Here is a 22,396-nt window from a genome sequence, read left to right as displayed (position 1 = left end):
TGTCTTAATGGAGTCTGAAGTTCACTCTTCTGTTTATGATGTGTAACAATTGAAGTGGGAGATATAAAGTTTGCAGCTATTATGTAATCAAAACCATTTGTGTTTTCCCAAAGAGGAAGGAGGAGGCAAGAAGGGGATGGGGAGGCAGGGAGGAGGAAGAAAAGGGAAAATCTCAGAATTGGAAGCTTAGAGCTTGTGCAGAGAGCAGGAAGTTGAAATTCATCCATCTGTCACATAACAACAGAAGAAAAATGCTTTATGTATTCAATCATTATTAAGTGTTCCGCATGTCTATTTCCCACGTTATTTGCCAGTATATATTGGTTTTCAAATGCTAGCATTTTAAGAGCAGGAAGGATATTTGCTTTTAAAGATAAAAACTGATTTTTTGAAGGCCATAAAGACAAAAATTCCATGTGGTAGAAGAGGGGAAAAAAAGGTGATACCCTCATTTTAAAGCATTCTATTCTAAAACCAAAAAGGCCTCTATCGCCTTTAGCTTTGAAAGTCACTTTCTAAATGAAGGGCCACTCCAAGCTGAGCCACCTGTGTTCCCATTCCACAAATATGTTTTAGGATTAAAGAGTTTCATATCCGATGATGGTATCGAGGTAGACAGGACGTCAAAGGAAGGAAGTGATTGCCCAGCAAGCCACCAGCACATGGCTCTCCTGTAGAAAGCAGGTACCTCCAAGCCAAATTGGAAAATGGAAAACTGGGGGAAGGAAAAGCCTCTGTGGACACTTTCCTCTTTTAGCCTTTAGAAAATGGTCTGGACAGAGAAACCACAGTTAGAATTGGATCATTGAGTTTATGAATCTTAGCATCGTGCAATGTTAGAATTAGAAAATGTTGAAGAAAGTGGAGGTCCAACTATTTTACAGATGAGAAAATTGGAGCTCAGAGAAATGGTGTGGTGTGCCAAGGTCAAATATCTATTCATTGAAAATAAACACTAAATGTAGGCATCCTGATGGATATTTAGTCATTTTTCCCTTTTTGGTCATCTAAAAGGGGCATCACTGCTGCCCTTGGAAACCTTGCAAAGGATTGTCTTCCTACTTCCAAAGGAAGAAGCTCACATAACATGCCTAGTCCATCCACTTCATCCCTATAGAGGCCATCTTGAGAACATGTTTTATGCACACCAGGGCTGCATAAACATAAAATTTGATCCTTTATGAATAGAAATGTTTGTGGTGGATTTTTAAAGAGCAGCAGAGTTCCTATGCAGCTTTACCACTGGAAGAGCTCCCAAATTCCCTTGAATAATGCCCATTTCTCCTGGAACTAAGGCTTGGCTTACTTCACCCGTACTCATTGACTCCACCTCTGGTCTAAAGCCAGTTGTCCTCTTCAGCTCTCTCTTTAGATATTTTTGTCTTGGCTCAACATCCAGCACTTTTTTGGCTTCAGATCAAAATTTCTCTCCAAGAAGCCTAAGTAATCTTGACATGTTCATTGTCACCTCTTTACCACCCATGGTCTCTGAATTGGCATGTTTTTATTTATCAAGTCCCTGTACACAGTACTAGGCTAGGTTTCCCTGAGTCTGATGTCTTCTTTCTATTAATACATCCTAAATTCTTGACACTTTTTTCCTTCTCCTACTTTCTATATTTATTACGTTTGGAATAAATAGATACAAAATTATATATGACAATCGACGTAATTCATTCCTATAGCTCTTGAATATTCCCATTGTATGCATTTTTTAAAAAAATAATAATAATGATGTGTGTATACCATTAAGCTCAAGAAATAAAATGTTGTCAATATGTTAAAGCCCTTGCAGGCTCCTTCTGATTGCATCTGCCTTTTTAATCCCTTCAAAATGTTTGTTATTCCATTGTTTTTCTTTATAATTTTACCACTTATGGTTATGGCCAAGAGATGTTTAATTTTGCTTTTATTGAAGGTTACAAACATGGCATCATAGATGATAGATCATAGATAGATAGATACATAGAGAGATGGATAGATAGATAGATAGATAGATAGATGATAGATAGCCTCTGTGACTTGCTATTCTGGCTTACCATTTTTTTGAATTAATCCTTATCAGTCCATTGTGCTTAATTAAGTTTTGCTGTAAGGAATTCCATTATATATCTATGGCACCCTTTATTCATTCTTTCTACTTTTGATGGATGGACATTTGGATTGTCTCGATTATTTGCTATTATAAAAACTGCTGTTACAAACACATTTAGGCATATCTCCTCATATATGCATTTAAAAATTTCCATAGGTTGTAAAATTAAGAGGAAAATTACTAGGTCATAGTCTAGGAGTAGTTTCAGTGTAACTAAATAATGTTATTTCCTAAAATTCTTGTACCAATTTGTAGTCCTATTTGTTCCACATTTTCACCAATATTTGGATTAGTCCAACTTTTTTTTCGTTTTGCTAATTTGTGCGTGCATGCGTGTGTGTGTGTGTGTGTGTGTGTGTAAAACTTTATCTCATTTATGATTTTAGGAACTATGCATTTCCCTAGTTTCCAATGAAATTACAACCATTTTCTAAAAAATGCTTGTTCAAGTATAATTAACAGTATTAAATTAGTTTCACGTACAATATGATTCAACAATTTTATACATTACTCAGTGCTCATCACGATAAGTGCACTCTTAATCCCCTTCACTTATTTCACCCATCCCCCCACCCACCTCCCTTCTGGAAACCATCAGTTTATTTTCTATATTTAAAGAGTCTGGTTTTTTGTCTCTTTTTTCCTTTGTCCATTTGTTTTGTTTCTGAAATTCCACATATAAGTGAAATCATATGGTATTTGTCTTCCTCTGACTGCCTTATTTTACTTAACATTATACTCTCTATATCCATTTATGTTGCCACAAATGTCAAGATTTCATTATTTTTCGTGGCTGAGTAATATTCCATTGTGTGTGTGTGTGTGTGTGTATGTGTGTGTGTACACATGCCACGTCTTCTTTATCCATTCATCTGTTGATGGACACTAGGGATGCTTCCATATCTTGGCTATTGTTATTAATGCTGCAATAAACATAGGGGTACACATTTCGGAATTACTGTTTTCATTTTCTTTGGATAAATACCTAGTAGTGGAATTACTGGATCATATGGTAATTCTATTCTTAAATTTTGAGGAACCTCCACACTATTTTCCATAGTGGCTGCACCAACTTGCATTCCCACCAACAGTGTATGAGGGTTCCTTTTTCTCTAATCCTCACCAACACTTGTTATTTCTTGTGTTTTTGGTTTTGATAGGTGTCAGGTGATATCTCAGTATGGTTGTTTTTTCTTAAATTATAATTATTTTTTATTATTTAATTTTTAAAATTTTAATTCCAGTGTAGTTAACATACAGTGTTATATTAGTTTCAGGTGTACAATATAGTGATTCAACAATTAGATACATAACTCGGTGCTCATCATGACAAGTGCACTCAATCCCCATCATCTATTCACCCATCCCACCACCCACCTCCCCTCTAATAACTATCAGTTTGGTTTCTATAGTTAACAGTCGGTTTCTTGGTTTGGCTCTCTCTCTCTTTTTTCATTTTTTCATTTGTTTTGTTTCTTAAATTCCAAATATGAGTGAAATCATAGGGTATCTGTCTTTCTCTGATTGGCTTATTTCACTTAGCATTATACCTTCTAGCTCCATCCATATTGTTGCAAATGGAAAATTTTCATTCTTTTTTATGGCTATCCAGCAGAAATAGATAGATAGATAGATAGATAGATAGATAGATAGATAGATAGATAGATGATATAGATAGATAGAAAAACAAAGGTGGGGACATCACGTTGCCTAATTTCAAGCTATACTACAAAGCTGTGATCACCAAGACAGCATGGCACTGGCATAAAAACAGACACATAGATCAGTGGAACAGAATACAGACTCCAGAAATGGATCCTCGACCCTATGGTCAACTAATCTTTGACAAAGCAGGAAAAAACATCCAATGGAAAAAAAGACAGTCTCTTCAATAAATGGTGCAGGGAAAATTGGACAGCTATATACAGAAGAATGAAACTTGACCTTTCTCTCACACCATACACAAAGATAAACTCTAAATGGATAAAAGACCTCGATGTGAGACTGGAATCCATCAAAATCATAGAGGAGAACATAGGCAGTAACCTCTTTGACATCGGGCACAGCAACTTCTTTCATGATATGTCTCCAAAGACAAGGGAAACAAAAGCAAAAATGAACTTTTGGATCTTCATCAACATAAAAAGCTTCTGCACAGCAAAGGAAACAGTCAACAAAACTGAAAGACAACCGACAGAATGGGAGAAGATATTTGCAAATGACACTACAGATAAAGGCTGGTATCCAAGATCTATAAAGAACTTCTCAAACTCAACACCCAAGAAACAAATAATCAAATAAAAAAAATGGGCTGAAGATACGAACAGACACTTTTCCAATGAAGACATATGAATGGCTAACAGACACATGAAAAAATGTTCAACATCATTAGCCATCAGGGAAGTTCAAATCAAAACCACATTGAGATACCACCTTACACCAGTTAGAGTGGCAAAAATTGACAAGGCAAGAAACAACAAATTTGGAGAGGATGTGGAGAAAGGGGAACCCTCTTACACTGTTGGTGGGAAGAGAAGTTGGTACAGCCACTGTGGAAAACAGTGTGGAGATTCCTCAAAAAGTGGAAAATAGAGCTACCCTATGACCCAGCAATTGCAGTACTGAGTATTTACCCCAAAGATACAGATGTAGTGAAAAGAAGGGCCATATGCACCCTGATGTTCATAGCAGCATTGTCCACAATAACCAAACTGTAGAAGGAGACAAGATGCCCTTCAACAGACGAATGGATAAAGAAGATGTGGTCCATATATACAATAGAATACTACTCAGCCATCAGAAAGGATGATTACCCAACATTTGCATCAGCATGGATGGGACTGGAGGAGATTATGTTAAGCGAAATAAGTCAAGCAGAGAAAGACAATTATCATATGGTTTCACTCATTTGTGGAACATAAGGAATAACAGGGAGATTGGTAGGAGAAGGAAGGGAAAAATGAAGGGGGGACAGAGGGGGAGATGAACCATGAGAGACTGTGGACTCCAGGAAACAAACTGAGGGTTTTAGAGGGGAGGGGGGGTGGGGGGATGGGCTAGCCCAGTGAAGGGTATTAAGGAGGGCACGTATTGCATGGAGCACTGGGTGTTATGTGCAAACAATGAATCATGGAACACTACATCAAAAGCTAATGATGTACTGTATGGTGACTAACATATCATAATAGAAAAAGATAGATAATAGATAGATAGATGATAGATAGAGAGAGAGAGAGAGAGAGAGGTATAAAGATAGAGATATATAGATTATAGATATAGATAGATTTACCACTTCTTCTTTATCCATTCATCTATTGATGGACACTTGGGCTGCTTCCATAATTTGGCTATTGTAAATAATATTGCTATAAACATTGAGGTGCATGTATCCCTTTGAATTAGTGCTTTTGCATTTTTTTGGGTAAATAACCAGCATTGTGATTCCTGGATCATAGGGTGGTTATTTTTAACTTTTTCAGGAACCTCCATACTGTTTTCCACAGTGGTTGCCCCAACCTGAATTCCCACCAACAATGAAAGAGAACTCCTTTTTCTCCACATCCTTGCCAAAACCTGTTGTTTCTTGTGTTTTTTTATTTTAGCTATTCTGACAGGTGGGAGATAATATCTTACTGTGGTTTTAATTTGCATTCCCCTTGATCATGAGTGATGTTGAGCATTTTTTCATGTGTCTGTTGGCCATCTGTATGTCTTCTTTGGAAAAATATCTATGTCCTCTGCCCATTTTTGAATTGGATTATTTGTTTTTTTGTGTGTTGAGTTGTGTAAGTTCTTTATATATTTTGGATATTAACCCCTTATCAGAGATATCACTTGCAAATATCTTCTTCCATTCAGTAGGTTGTCTTTTTGTTTTGTTGATTGTTTCCTTCACTGAGCAAAAGCTTTTTATTTTGGTGTAGTCCCAATAGTTTAATTTTACTTTTGTGTCCCTTGCCAAAGAAGACATATCTAGAAAAATGTTTCTGCAGCCAATGTCAACGAAATTACTGCCTATGTTTTCTTCTAGGAATTTTATGGTTTCTGGTCTCACATTTAGGTCTTTAGTCCACCTTGAGTTTGTGGTGTAAGAAAGTGGTCCACTTTCATTCTTTTGCATGTAGCTGTCCAGTTTTCCCAATACCATTTGTTAAAGAGACTGCTCTTTTCCCATTGTATGTTTTCCCTTCTTTGTTGTAGATTAATTGACCATATAATTGTGGATTTATTTCTAATCTCTCTGTTCTGCTGCATTGATCCATGTGTCTATTTTTGTGCCAGTACCATTCTCTTTTGATTACTACAGTTGTTTGATTACTACAGCTTTGTAGTATATCTTGAAATATGGGATTGTGATACCTCTAGTTTTGTTATTTTTCAAGATTGCTTTGGCTGTCCAGGGTCTTTTATAGTTCCATACAAATTTTAGGATTATTTGTTCTAGTTCTGTGGAAAATGTTGTTGGTATTTTGTTAGGGATTGTATTAAATCTAGATTGCTTTGGGTAGTATGGACATTTAAATTATATTGAATCTCCCAAATCCATAAGCATGGAATATCTTTCCACTTTAATCAATGTTTTATAGTTTTCTGAATACAAGTCTTTCTCCCTATTGGTTAAGTTTATTCCTAGGTATTTTATTCTTTTTGGTATAATTTTTTTAAAAGATTTTATTTATTTATTTATTTGACAGAGATAGAGACAGCCAGCGAGAGAGGGAACACAAGCAGGGGGAGTGGGAGAGGAAGAAGCAGGCTCATAGTGGAAAAGCCTGATGTGGGGCTCGATCCCATAACACCGGGATCACGCCCTGAGCCGAAGGCAGACGCTTAACCACTGTGCCACCCAGGCGCCCCTCTTTTTGGTATAATTTTAAATGGAGTTGTTTTCTTAATTTCTCTTTCTATTAGTTCAAAATATGGAAATGCAACAGATTTCTGTATATCAATTTTGTATCCCACAACTTTTCTGAATTCATTTATCAGATCTAGTAGTTTCTTGGTAGTTTTTAGTGTTCCCTCTATATAGTATCATGTCCTGTGCAAATAGTGAAAGTTTTACTTCTTCCTTACCAATATGGATGCTTTTATTTCTTTTTGCGGTCTGATTGCTGCATCTAGGACTCCAGCACAACGTTGAATAACAGTGGTGAGAGTGGACATCCTTGTCTTGTTCCTGTTCTTAGAGGAAAACTCTTAGTTTTTCACCATTGAGCATGATGTCTGCTGTGGGTTTTTCATACATGGCTTTTATTATGTTGAAGTATGTTCCCTATAAACATACTTTGTTGAGAGTTTTTGTTATGAATAAATGTTGTACTTTGTCAATTTTTTTGCATTTATTTAAATGATCATATAATTTTTATCATTTTTTTGTTAATGTGATGTATCATGTAGATTGATTTATGAATATTGAACCACTCTTGTATTTCTGGAATAAATTCCACTTGATCATGGTGAATGATTTTTTTAAAGATATTCCATTTGCTAATATTTTGTTGAGGATTTTTGCATCTATGAAATCTTAAGCATTTTGAAATAAGCATATGGGTCATTTCTGTGTCCTCCTCTAATATGTGTATCATGTATTTTGACTACTTTTAAAAATTGGATTATCTGTCCTTTTAAAATTTATTTATAGGAGTTCTTTTTTTTTAAGATTTTATTTATTTATTTGACAGAGAGAGAGGGAACACAAGCAGGGGGAGTGGAAGAGGGAGAAGCAGGCTTCCCGCTGAGCAGGGAGCCCGATGCAGGGCACGATCCCAGAATGCTGGGATCATGACCTGAGCCAAAGGCAGATGCTTAACAACTGAGCCACCCAGGCACCCCTATTTATAGGAGTTCTATACATATTCTAGATTCCAAGATTTTCTTCATAATTTATTATATATCTCCTCTGCCAGTTTGTGCCTTGACTTTTTACTTTTCTAATGGCATTTTGATGACCTTATTTTTTTTTTTTTTTAGATTTTATTAATTTATTTGAGAGGAGAGTGAGCGAGAGAAAGTGCACATGAGCAGGCAGGTGCAGAGGGAGAGGAAGAGGGAGAAGCAGACTTCCCTGCTGAGCAGGAAGCCAGACGTGAGGCTCGATCCCAGGACCCTGGGATCATGACCTGAGCTGAAGACGGATGCTTAACCAACTGAGCTACCCAGGTGCTCCTAATGACCTTAATTTTTAAGTGATTCGTAATGTTAATGTAGCCAAGTCTATGTTTTTCTATGATTTTGCATTTTTTTGTATTTTAAAAAATGCTTCCATAATCTGAGTTCATAAATATATTCTTTTTTCATAAAATTATAAAAATTTCACTCTTAATCTATATGGATTTTGTGTAAGTATGTAGTGTAAGATGGAATCTTATTTTAATTTTTTGTATGAATAACTAAATACCAGTTTCCATTTACTGGTAACAATTTACTGGAAGACTAGTACCATTTCCTGAAAAGTCTTAATCTAAAGTAATCTGTAATAACAACTCTGTTATATATTAGGTTTCCATATTTGGATGAATTTATTTTGGTCTCTCTACTTCATTCCACTGTGCTATGTGCTTATCCCTGCTCCAATATGATACTCACTTAACTATTAGAGCTTTTATATTAAGAATAAGATATTTGGTGGAATGAGTCCTTTCTTCATAGGTTTTCAAGAATGTCTTGGCTATGACTTGCTTCAAATAATGAGTTGGGCATTTTTTCCTTTTCTCCCCTGCCTGAAAAAGTTTTGTGTAAGACTGAAATTTTCTGTTTTTTGAATATTTAATAGTCCTATTTGTAAAATATCTTTACCTGGTGCTTTATTTTTAGACAGATTTTAACCATGGATTCAATTTCTTTAATAGTAAAAGATTGGTTAGCATTTTTATTTCTTCTAAGTTACTTTTGTAAAGTTATATTTTTCTAATAATGTACACATCTTACTTAACTCCTCGAATTTATCATCATTTAGCTTTTAATGATATTTTCTTCTAGTCTTTTCAATTGAGATGCTCTCTACTAATGTCTCCTTTTCTATTCTTAATATTATCTACTTATGCCTTCTATTTTCTTTTTCCCTGACTCATCTTGCCAAAAGTGGATTGATTTTGACTTTCAGAAAACAAATTTTTGGCTTTTAAAATTCTGTTTGCATCTTTGCTATTTTCTTTAATGAATCACTGTCCATTCAATGGTACATTTCTTTCAGATATTGACCCAAACCTTTAACAAAAACTTCATATATGAGTACACCATTTTCTGGTTTATTTTATAGGGCTGAAGGGGCAGAGTGGCAAGGTTGGGGAGTTTCACACACTCCCTTTTGACTTTAGCAGGAATTCGCTATTAGCCAATTGAGTGGAAAGGCTTTGGATTTCAGAGAGTGGTATGTGGCATTATCCTTAACCTCAGAGGAAGAGTCCAAGGAGGACACAGGTACATCTCTGACAGCCCCTATCCCATTTACCACGCGTTTGGTATCGGGATTTTCCTACCTGCTTCTTCAAACTGCATGTGGTAAATTTTCAAACATGCCATTCCTCACTTGTGTGAAAGAGATCACCTTCCCACTGATTAATTAATTACTTTGAGAGGGTGGGAATTGGTGAGGGAAGGCAAGGAGACAAAGTTGCTGAGGATGAAATGGACTCTCGAAAAAACGGACCTTTGACTATGAAATAAAATGAGAGAATAGGAAGGGGAAGAAATATTGGCAACCATTTACCTTTTATATAATAGCTTTTCTTTCTAGACGATCTTTGTAAACAAATCCTCATTTGATCTTTGAGCAGCCTCAATCTCAGTAAAGTGGGCAGCGCAAGCGTTCTGGACAATGTAGAATGAGAAGCAAGTGTTTGGAGGTGTTTCCTTGGGAAAGGAAGTCATCAGCTTGACTGAAGACAGCCTTTATAATGAAACAACTGATAATAGATTTTTAAAACTTTTCATTGAATTCCTGTGATGCATACAGTGTCTTAAATAAACTTTGAGATGAACCCGATTAAGAGGCACGTTGCCTCCATTGGCATGGCCTTCCCAAGAGTCGTCACTATTCGTTACATGGATTTCCTTTTCAGGACCCAAGATAGAATATACATCTTTAATTTATCTCGTCACTCTGATGGGGCACTTTCCAGCATATGCTATTGAATTTGTTAAGTGAAGGCATATCTCTGTTTTGTAATCCATGAAAGCCGGTATTAAAGACAAAATAAATACACTTCAGGAAAGATAACATATTTCACAACAGATGTGAGAGCAAAGAAACTGCTGACATGTTTATTAGCAATGGATAAACTGAATGTTTCAGTTTGGCCCAGCACCCAGAAAATGCAGATGTGTATCCAGATGCAAACCTCTACAGTCTGCAAGAGAAAATTTGTATTCGACATTCTACAAGATTTCTGGCACTTCCTGCTTGACAAGAGGTACCCCTGAGAGCCACCTCTCTCATGATATTTTGGCAGGTTTTTTCTCCCTTGCTCTGGTAAAAGCCAAGAAGAGCAGCAGGGCACAGTATTCAAAAGAAAAAGTAGAAATGGGAAGTTTACTAAGCCATTTTTGACCTTCGAGGTAGAATTTTAAAAGTGAGTCTGGCTTAGAATATAGGATGCGTGGGTCATCTCTCCTCACCTTAGGTTATTCTTACTAGTCAATAAACAACGTTCTTTAGCTCACACAGACATTTAGATGAGTAAGGTTTCAGTTTAATTCCTTGACCGTCTTGTCCTCGGTGGGAAAGTACTTTGACTAAACTCTTAGCAAATTTCAGCACTTAATGACATTTTTTACATATGGACAAATCTCATTCAGAAAGTCAGGCTCAACATAGGAATCTGTGCTTTTAATAATATTTAGTTAGGATTTAGTCAGAATAAAAAAAAATACATTAGGCAATGTCCCAAAACTAAGATTTTGGAATTGTTTCTACTCTGAGGATATATGGTCATTGAGTCAAAAAATTTTTTTGTGGGGGCGCCTGGGTGGCGCAGTCATTAAAGCGTCTGCCTTCGGCTCAGGGCATGATCCCGGCGTTCCGGGATCGAGTCCCACATCGGGCTCCTCCGCTGGGAGCCTGCTTCGTCCTCTCTCACTCGCCTGCTGTGTTCCCTCTCTCGCTGGCTGTCTCTCTGTCACATAAATAAATAAAATCTTTTAAAAAAAATTTTGTGTGTGTGTGTAGGCTCCACACCCAGCATGGAGCCCAATGCAGGGCTTGAACTCACAACCCTGAGATCAAGACCCGAGCTGAGATCAAGAGTAGGATGCTCAAATGACTGAGCCACACAGGCGCTCCAAAGTTTTGATTAATGTATCTTCCTATTTCATTAGCAAGGTTTTTTAAAATAATAACAATATTAATAGCGGCTGTTTATTCAACCACATATGCCAAGTACTGTGCCAGTTGCTTTGTATAATAATAGTGACAATAGCTAACACTTTTGAGCACTTAGTGTATTACACACTATGCTAAACTTGTATTATTTAGTTCTTCCAAGAACTCTTTGAACTCAATCTCATTATTACATGTATTTTACAGATGACAAAACTAAGGCTTAGAAAATTTAAGTGGCTCTTAGTGAGATTTTTTAAAAAGATTTTTTATTTATTATTTTAGAGGCAGGGGGAGGGGCAGAAGGAGAGGGAGAGAGAGAATCTCAAGCAGAGTCCCTGCTAAGCACAGAGCCTGAGGCGGGGCTCTATCTCACACCCCTGAGATCATGACCTAAGCTGAAATCAAGAGTCAGACACTCACCCAGCTGAGCCACCCAAGCACCCCTTATTGAGATTTTTTAAAGTAAATTTAGCTGGGGGTTTTGAGATTTTTAAAATTGTTTTTGTAGTATTGTGATTGTTTTATAAACTTGGTTGGAATGCAAAATGTCATGAAAGTTGCAACAACATTTAATCTTGCAACAACATTAAATTGAACAAAGCATATACTGGTTTGCCCATCACTGGCCATTGTTATTTGCTCCTGGTGCCAGGAAAATGTGATGTTTTCACATCATATGGTGAGTTGCTCAAATATCTAACCTAATTAGAGGCAGCAGGATTCAGAAACTAAGCACCTAGGGCAGAACAGAAGTCTAGGGTCAAAACAGAAATCAGAACAAAAAAGTAAGTGTTTAAAATGATGGATTTACATCTGATCAAGCAATAGCCAAGTAAAAATGTTATTCAGAATTTGAGAATGCAACCCCCATGTTTCCCTTCCAGTCTGGCTTTTGGCTCTCTTGATTTCATCCTCTTAAAACTCGATCTGAAAACATCTGTGCTAAAAAGTCATCAACATGGTGAAATTTGAGGCATCGTGTTGAATTACCATCCATGTGTACATGTTTCTGGTACAATAGCAACGCATAAATGTATTTTCAGGAATGTTTAGAAGAGAACATTTTGAGTATTTGTTTTTACAAGCCAAATGTAATATTTTAACAATTTTCATTGCAAATAAATAGTGATTGTGAAAACATGCATAGGTTTTTTGATATTTATTCATCTTTGTAATTTATTAGAGCCACCCAAGAAAACTAGTTTAATTTCCTCATAATCACACCCTATTTAAGACCCCAACCATATTATCTCGCTTGGCCATTTAACCTCATTCACATGCTTCTAAATGGTTGTAACCATTGCTAACATTCAAATCCACTCTTTAAAAGTACAGATTTACAGCAGTGAGTAGATACCAAAGAATGTTTTAGAGGCCGTTATGGCAACACAAAGGCGTAGTCACAAAAAATGTTTGGACTGTGAAACAGCAACGTCATTGGAATAAATATGTTGTTTCCTAAGGCAACCGCTTTCTTGAAATGTAAAGTGAGAAGTATTTCCTTTAAATTGCCAAGTCTTATACATTTAGAGCAGCTGTTCTCAAACTTCAGTGTGCATAGAGTAATTTAGGAATCGTATTAAAACAAATCTGCAGATACCCTGGGATCCAATTCCCAAATAGTCCAATGGATCTGCAGTTGGGCTCAAGGATCTAGATTTTAACAAGCTCTCCTGGGAGATTCTCACACACGTGATCAACAGCATGCTCATCTGGACACGTTACTACATAGCCACATGATATACACCCAGGAATGTAACTTGGCTATGCCATGTTTTCTTTCCTTAAGCCATCTTGACATAGCTTAATACCGCGTTTGGGCTTTCATAGTTATTTTCAGTTTCAACTCAAATATGATACTTAAACTTTTCACTATGATCTTAAGCTGGAAATTCTTACTGGATTATAAATGAAATCCCTCAGATTCAGAATTATAATTTCTCCATAGTGTTCGGGACTACAGGCTGATAGCTTTGTCTGTATCTGGATTTTTTTTAGTAGCCCGTGGGAAGGAAGTATGGTGTCATGAGGACACCAAAGTATATAGGACAAAGTCCCAGCTTTGTGGGCATTGCTATTCTAAAGGGGAAGAAAAGGTGTATATTTGAGCAACTAAAAGTTGATACAGCATGAGTCAAATAGTTGAGTATCATTTCTTAAATCATGTTCGACATACCATTCGTGTTCTCTGAAATGTTAACAAGTATTACAAGTAAAAAGGATTTCATGCCAGAAACATCCTAGAAATGATGGACAAAATTTAGCTTTCCTTACTTTGGGACTTTTCAAAACCTTTAACATTTATTTTCACTCTGCATGAGGAGGTATAATAAAGAGTTTTCTGATCTTAGTTGGTGCTGGTGATTTTCACAGACCGACTTATAACATTTGTGTGGATAATAGTGTAATATGTATCACAGCCTAGAAAATTATGGCTCAGGCAAATACACAGGCATTTTAAGGAAGGTGAGATCATTCCCAGTTAGGGTGACCAGGGAAGGTCCCATGTAGATGTTGGCATTTAAGCTATGCTCAGTGATTATGAGCAATCCTTCCTCAGCAGAGACAAAATATTCATGAGAAAAGGGGGTTGCTAAGTAGTTCTCTTTCTTGATGAAGGATTCTATCACCATGGAAAAAGCTTTGAATTTGACAACCTGGAGATCTTTAACCATCGAGACAGCAGTGGCTGGACAAATAGAAGGGGTGGAAGCCAAATTTCACAAGACCAAGAATGAAGAGTTAGTGAGGAAATAGATTCTTAGGTGAGTATTTGAAAAAGAAGACGGCAACTTGGTGTGAGTGGAAAAGTAGAGTAAGGGAAGTCATTTTTTTAATGGGAAGAGACTTAAATGTCTTATCTTAATGGGTAAATTTTTTAGGAGTATATTTAGAGGTTCTAAGTTGTTAGGGTCTGACTCAAGAAAATGAAAAGGTCATTCATTCATGCAATCATTATTTGGTACCTACTGTGGACCAGCTCTGTAAGTTCTGTATATAAATAAAGGATCTAACCACAGATTTAGAAAAATGAAAGTCACACTTGTCTTTTCCTTTGCTCAAACTTTATTAGTGTATCAGATTCAGCTCAATAATTCAAGTAAGACTGGGGCACCTGGGTGGCACAGCGGTTAAGCGTCTGCCTTCGGCTCAGGGCGTGCTCCCGGCGTTATGGGATCGAGCCCCACATCAGGCTCCTCTGCTATGAGCCTGCTTCTTCCTTCTTCCTCTCCCACTCCCCCTGCTTGTGGTCCCTCTCTCGCTGGCTGTCCCTATCTCTGTCGAAAAAATAAATAAAATCTTTTAAAAAAATAATAATTCAAGTAAGACTAACAAGAAGGGATTTTTTTTTTCTGAACCTAATTCATTTTCATTATTAATGAGGTAACATTTATTTTTAAGAGAAGTCATTAACATGGGGTGCCTAGGTGGCTCAGTCGGTTAAGTGTCTGCCTTTGGCTCTGGTGATGATCTCAGGGTCCTGGGATCGAGCCCCATGGCAGGCTCCTTGCTGAGTGGGGAGTCTGCTTCTCCCTTTCCCTCTGCCTCCCTTTCTCTCTGCCACTCCTCCTACTTGAGCCTGTGCTCTCTCTGCCAAATAAATAAATAAATAAAATTTTTAAAAAGAGAGGTCATTGACATATCTCTTCCTATATTAGACTAAAAATGGGCAAAAATCTTTGTGGGCCCTAATAACTCCCTTTTGCACTCATCTGCTCCTAACGGATGTTTGCCTACTGCTGTGCCTAATGCTCCGCTCCCTATACTTTGCGTGATTGCTGGTCCAAGAAGTAGTATAAGATTAAAATACAGGAGGGGGCCAAGAAGCCAAGACACTTCTGAATCATAAGAGAGTGGGAGGAACTTACTTTACCATACATCCTGATTTATTATAAAGGCAGTAATTAAGACACTGTGGTTTTACATGGGGGCAAACAAAAGACCAGCCAAACAGAACAATGAGACCCAGAAACAGAGCCACTCGGAGACTGGCACCTGATATGTGACAAAGTTGGCATGAGAGATTAGTGGGGAAAAGAAATTTTCAATAAATGATAGTAGGATAATTAGATATCCACTTGACAAATAAATGAAAGTGGATTCTTACATGAGGCCATACGTAAAACAGATTTCATGTAGGGTTAAAGCCAAAATCTAAAAGTAAAAACTGTAAAGCTTTTAAGAACATAAAAATAACTTCTGGATGGAAAGGAATTTCTTAAGATAAATATAAAGTAAAAGATCGATAACTTGGACTATGTTAAGTTAAATACTTATGTTCATCAAAAACCATAGAAAGACTAAGAAGACAATATACAGTGTGCTTTTCACACAGACCTGCAACATGTATAATTGGCAAAGAAATTGTATTTAGGGTATATGAAGTTTTTACATATCAGTAAGAAAAAGACAACTTGAATAGAGGAAATGGACAAAAGGCTTGAGCGTGCAGGGGCACCTGGCTGACTCAGTCAGTGGAGCTTGCAACTCTTGATCTTGGGGTTGTGAGTTCAAGCCCCACGTTGGGTGTAGAGATTACTTAAAAATAAAAATCTAAAAATAAAAAGATGTAGACATGCAATTCATAAAAGGGAAGTCTGAATGGCCAATATACCTCATCTCACTAGTAATCAGAGAAATACAAAACCAAACTATAATGAGATACACTTATATTCCACCAGATCTGAAAACAGAAATCTGGTTGATAAGGATATGAAGCAATGGAAACTCTCATATGCTACTGGTGGGGAGAAAAAACATACATCTTTAGAACAGGTTGGCATTTTCTATTACATTTTAAGATATTTATACCTTATGACCCAGAGCAGAGGTGTCCAACTTTTTGGTCTCAGGACTCCCTAATACTCTTAAAAAATATTAAAAGCTTTGTTTATGTGAATTTTATCCATAGATATATAGTGTATTTGAAATTAAAACTAATAAAAATGTAAAGTATGTATTAATTCATTTAACAACAGTGTTGTTAAAATAATATTAAAACTAAAGGCTAACTGAAAAACAGTTTTAGCCAAAATAATTATTATTTCCAACAAAAATTTAGGGAGAAGAGTGACATTATTCTACATTTTAACAAATCTCTTTAGGGTCTGATTTACTAGAAGACAGCTGGATTCTCATATCTGCTTCTGCTTTTGATTTGGCACTGTATCACGTGTGTTATAGCCTCTGGAAAATTCTACCCTACATTCACAAGAGACCAAGAGTGGAAAGGACAAATAAAGTCTCAGTATTATCATGAAAATCATTTGGTACTCATGGATCCCCTATAAGCATCTTGAGGACCCTGGGGGTCCTCGAATCAGCCTTAGAGATTTCTGCCATAGAGAAACTCCTACACCAGGATGCAGATATAAATATGCTCACAGCAGCATGTCCATACAGCAGTTGCTCATAGAGACCGCTCAAATGTTCACTTACCGTGGAATGGATAAACAATGTTACGTTCACATAGTGGACGGCTATGCAGCAGTAGCAATGAATTAAACTAGAGCTACGTGGACCAACACGGACGAAAATCACAAATGCAAATTCAGCAAGCGAAGCAAGTCATAAAAGAATGCATACAAAGTGACTCCATTCGTAGAAAGTCCAACGCAGGCAAAATGAACTATAATGTTTCAGAATGTATGCACTAGTGGCAAGACTATAAAGAAAAGCTAAGCAGTAATGTCACAAACAGCCAGACCATGGTGCTTGGGGGAGCGGTTATGATGAGGGAAGAGCAGACAGGGTGGGTCGGGGTTCTAGCAATGTTCTGTTTCTTGACCTGGTAGTGGTCACTAGGTAAACGTTTGCTTTACAGTCATTTGTTAATTATGTTAAAATGTGCAAGCAAGGTTTATTTACTTTGTCTTACCTATTAAATGTTCTACAATTTAACAAATAAAAACGTAAATAGAAGAGCAAACTCGGGGCATTTCTCTAGAAGTCCTATACAGACGCACACGGTTGTTTCAGTTAACTATTACTGTTTCACATACCACTTACCCAAATTCAGGAGCTTCAAACCACAATATTGTCTTGTTCTTCTGATCCTGTGGGTTTACCGGGTTTGGCTGGACAAGGGCTGAACTGTTTAAGGGGTGCTGCTTCACTCACATGTGGGGCCTCTCCACATGATGACTGGGACAGCGAGGGCTGACTGGGCATCTTTCTCTCCCCAGGGGTCTTCCTGGCAGACTGGACACTGTGGCTCAGGGCTCCAACAGCCAACATTCTGAGACCATAAGCCCCGATGTGCCAGTGGCTATTAAGCCTCTGTCTGCATCATGCCTGACTATGTCTCAGGGAGCCCAGAATCCACGTGGGTGGGGCCAATCCAAGGGCAAGAATACAAGCAGGGGAGGTATGCATCATTGAGAGCCACCAACGTAACTATCCCCCAACTGTATACACGTGCAGTGTGCACACACTCTCATGTAATTGTCCACCACAGTGGTATCTATGCACCACACACACACAGATATATACATATATAAAATATATAAAGATATGTGTATATAAATACAGTAAAGAGAGAAGTCTCAATGATCTGTAGGTGACCCCAATTGAAGGGAAGGGTATGGTTCAAATAATTATAATGTCCCACCCAAATGTAAGATTCCGGCACTTGTGATGTGAGTCACAAGCTTCCTTTTTGCACAATCACTGCCATCTCTATTCTCCTTAGTCCAAGTTAACTTGACTAAAGTAACCAGTAAACAAATTGGGTGTTAAAAAACAAGAGACAGAAAAAAATCGGTGCCGAAAATCTGCCATTCCCTCTGCACACTGACCCGGCTATGGTCATCTGCAAATAATTAGAAAGTGTGATCACCAGCAATGCTGTATTGGTCTCCAGGCTCAGTTAGAAGTTAATAGCAACTTCGTTTGACTTATAATGGCAATGCAGTAATGACTTCTACCAGCCAGGAAGATACCATAAATACCCAGTAAGGAACACATCAGCTTCTGGCCCTGCTCTGACAGTACGCGGGTATGTGCTGCGGGTGGCGTTCTGGAACACATGGCTCCCGACTGTCCCTTGTGGGATTTGGTGGAAGACACAGAGCAGGGAGGGATCCTTGAAAGGAAAGACTCTGCCAGCAAGCATGCTGATCAAATAGCTTTGGAAATGTTTTTTTAGCAATTTGGCTGAAAACCTGCTTTAGTTTAGCATTTCTTGTAAGCAATTATGTGGTAGTCCTTTTTTTTTTTTTAATTGGGCCATAAGCTCTCAAGAGACAAGGACCAGATATTTGCTTTCTTTCTAATTCTTCCTAGAACCCCGAACTCATTAGTAAACTGTACTCAGTAGGCACTTAATCACTGTTGTTGATGGCCTGGCAGAACCGATCTCAAAATCCAGAGTCTTTAAAAGCATGTTTAACCAAATATTTTTGTAGTTTGAAAGAGATCTCCTTTTGAGTTTGAGGTAGAGGCCCGGCTACTCCTCCTTTATCCCAAATAGCCCTGTGTCTACAACAGAAATTGTGCAGAGTAAATATATATTTGCCAAGGATTCTACTTAGCTCTCAGCATATCACAGACCCTCCTTCTCCTTCTCCAAGTCCTGGAGAACTAGTCACACGAAAGGGGAGCAATTCAGTCCATTGATGTGATGCTGATTTGCACCAAGCCTGGATAAGAGGAAGGTGCTGCGTGGCTCCTGGAAAGGTCTAGAATGCAAAGAACTAAATTCCAGAGCAGATTTTTCTTCTGTTTTTTCCTTTTTTTTTTTCCTGAAATGCATTGACTAAAATCTGTATCCATATGCTTAAGGTCATCTAATGGAAATTCCAACTTCTCTGTTGTTGTTGGTTTTTTTTTTTTCATCATTTCTTTCCCTAAATTGAGCCTCAGTTGATGACTTATGTCCAGACTTTCCATTTGAAAATCCTGTTTGAAATGTAATTAATGATCCACTAATAAACAACATTGAAACATCTACTTGTTGAGTGAATGTTGGATGATTACTTCAGATAGCTGGGCAGTTCTTTGTGTGCTGGGCATGGGTCAGATATTGTTGTTCTCGATATCTGAGAAGGCTTCCTAGAATAGAATGATCTATCACTGTACAGCTGCTCATTTCCTGGCACATGACTGCCTTAGAGAGTATCACATTTTCCTATCCCTTTCTCTCTGTCTTTTAATTTTTTGAATGGCACGGAGTGATGAGACTAAAAGCTTTTGCCCTTGGTTTTATCTGCATGTAGAAACACTTTTCAGGAGAGGTTTGACTTCTCCATACCATATGTTCCCAGCTACATCTTTCTCCAGAAGACTGAATTTTGTATCAAGTATGGATCTCATACTAATGACATTCATCTCTTATCAGCTATTTCATGTCTTAAATCTAACACCTTACATCTCTTTTCAAATGTTTTAAAGGAGCCTCTACAAGGAGACACGAAAATAACTCCTGAGAGTAAAAGCAACCCGGAGTCCAGCACTGTTTAACAATAGTGATAGGATTTCTATGGTTCTGCCAGGAGGATTATCGTGGCAACCATGCCAGATTCCCCATTGCCTTCATGTAGGACTTGGTGATAGCTCTCTCGGTAGTTTTTTCTTTCCATAATATGACCACAGTTGAATGATACACTAAGCACCCTTGTTTACCACTGTGGCAGCTGTCGCCAGTTAGGACAGGAAAGTTCTCCGGTCACATGTTCTCAGAGGTGGGCTGCATGCTCTTCACCTGATGAGAAATTTGCAGAAAGATGTTTCCCAACCCCATGTTCTCACTTCAGGGCACCTGACGGTCTGAGACCCACGTGCAGACCCTTCTCTCTTCTCTGCACTGAAGCTCCTGCTGGACAGAGTGAAACTGGATTCTACTTTCCCCAACATCAGAGCTACCTGTCCTCAAAGTTCCTCTCAACTGCCGCTTTTTCAAGTTTTTAAAAGCTGCCTCTTATTTTTCTTCCAAGTGTTTAGCTGTTTGAGAGAAGTTTGTTTCCAAAAGTCTTATGTTCAAGGCACATACTAATTTTAGGAAAGTACTTACTTCTTGGCCTAAGAAGTAGGCCGTGTATGAATGGAAAGGTAAGTGATTTGGCATGATAACTGAATGGTCAGCAATTGTAAGCCTATATCTCTCAAAATTAATATGTTTGTTATGGACGTAGAGAAGGGCCATATGCTCACCAATGTTCATAGCAGCATTGTCCACAATAACCAAACTGTGGAAGGAACTGAGATGCCCTTCAACAGACGAATGGATAAAGAAGATGTGGTCCATATATACAATGGAATATTACTCAGCCATCAGAAAGGATGATCACCCAATTTGCATCAACATGGATGGAACTGGAGGAGATGATGCTAAGTGAAATAAGTCAAGCAGAGAAAGATAATTATCATACGGTTTCACTCATTTGTGGAACATAAGGAATAGCAGGGAGATCGGTAGGAGAAGGAAGGGGAAAATGAAGGGGGGGGAAGAGAGCGGGAAATGAACAATGAGAGACTATGGACTCTGGGAAACAAACGGAGGGTTTCAGAGGGGAGGGGGGTGGGGGGATAGGCTAGCCTAGTGATGGGTATTAGGGAGAGCACGTATTGCATGGAGCACTGGGTGTTATACGCAAACAATGAATCATGGAACACTACATCAAAAACTAATGATGTACAGTGTGGTGAATAACATATCATAATAAAAAATAAGTAATTAATTAATATGTTAACTTTCTTTTTAATTCTGAGAAATGGCAAACTTCCATGTTCTCAAGTTTTAATGTAAAAAAAAAAAAAATCCCAGTGTTTAAAGATGCTTTAAAAATTTAACCAGTAACAGGAAAAAAATAATCAGTCTAACTTAACCAATATGAAATCTTAATTAAATTGATTCCATTTGCCCAAGATGCTCACTTCTCTTTAGACACATCAATATTAACCAGTATTTTCCTAGACTAAGAATGTGTTCCCATTTGAGGTAAAAATAGACCGCCAAGTATCCTGTATAAGACTCTTATAAAAATATGCACTTGCCATTCCTCAGACAAGGTCAAGCGTCACTTAACACATCCCACAGTAGCTATGAGGGTGAATTTCTTCTAGGAAGTTACCCCTCTTAACAGTGATCTTATCAGGAGACTTTGAGCAGCAGACAGTGATTTGCAAACACATCTAAAGTCGCATGCTAAGCCAGGACATATCCTGTTTCTATCCTCTTTAAATTTTAGAGGCTTTTGAAAATATTCACTGCTGTAAAAAAGTTCCTTGACAGAGTTAGGAAAGGACATTGAGATTTTATGCTTTAAAAAATTAAATGGTATTTGTTTTTCTTTCATTCGAAGGCAGGTGAGGGGGAAAAAAAACACACAACATTTTGTGATAACAGACCAAGGAACAGAGAAGAAGGAAATTGAACACTTTTCCGTGTTTGTAAGTCAATATTTCATGCATGTTGATTTTCGAACACAGGAGATTTTGATATGAGAATTAGTGGAGTAAATCAAAATCCTACACATGCAAGGGAGCAGAGAAATGTTTATGAATCTGCTTAAGATCAGGGAAGTGCCAATGGGGATGAGTTGTCATTTAGTTGGAAAGAGCACTAGGCTAGGAATTGGACAGACCTGCACGCAAACCTAGCCTTCACCACGGGTTACCTGCGAAACTTTGGACAAATTATTTCACCTCTCTGCTTTCACTTCCTCATCTGTAACATATGCGGAGTAACATGAAATCTACATCGCTTTTAGAATTGAATGAGATCACGCATAAAGCACTTAACACAGTGCCTGGCACAGCTTAAAGCTGCTGTTAGAGTTTTTATTTTTCTCTTCTGGCAACAGATTTTTGTGGCTGTTTCGACAGTTTAACCCCACGTCTCTACCAAGTTGCCAAAAAAGAATTTTCCATCCCTGCCCCTTTTAACCACACCCTGCTTTAATCATGAACCAGATTTCAACATTACCCCTGAAAGGTCACCACCCACTACAGATTTTCTCTGTGTAGTTTTAAATTTCACTGTA

General features: G+C 37.7%; 1 long non-coding RNA gene across 1 annotated transcript in view; it reads left to right on the top strand.

The window, feature by feature from the left end:
- LOC130544242 (uncharacterized) overlaps positions 1 to 12,554 on the top strand; it is a 97,934-nt gene extending 85,380 nt beyond the window's left edge. Inside the window, exon 4 of the long non-coding RNA XR_008960386.1 lies at positions 8,066 to 12,554. This is a non-coding gene — a long non-coding RNA (uncharacterized LOC130544242). The remainder of the gene's footprint in view (positions 1 to 8,065) is intronic.
- Positions 12,555 to 22,396: the final 9,842 nt, after the last annotated feature.

Source organism: Ursus arctos, unplaced genomic scaffold, assembly GCF_023065955.2.
Source record: "Ursus arctos isolate Adak ecotype North America unplaced genomic scaffold, UrsArc2.0 scaffold_2, whole genome shotgun sequence".
NCBI classification, from domain to species: Eukaryota; Metazoa; Chordata; class Mammalia; order Carnivora; family Ursidae; genus Ursus; species Ursus arctos.
The sequence above is the reverse complement of the archived record's forward strand: the minus strand, read 5'-3'. Positions and strand labels throughout refer to the sequence as shown.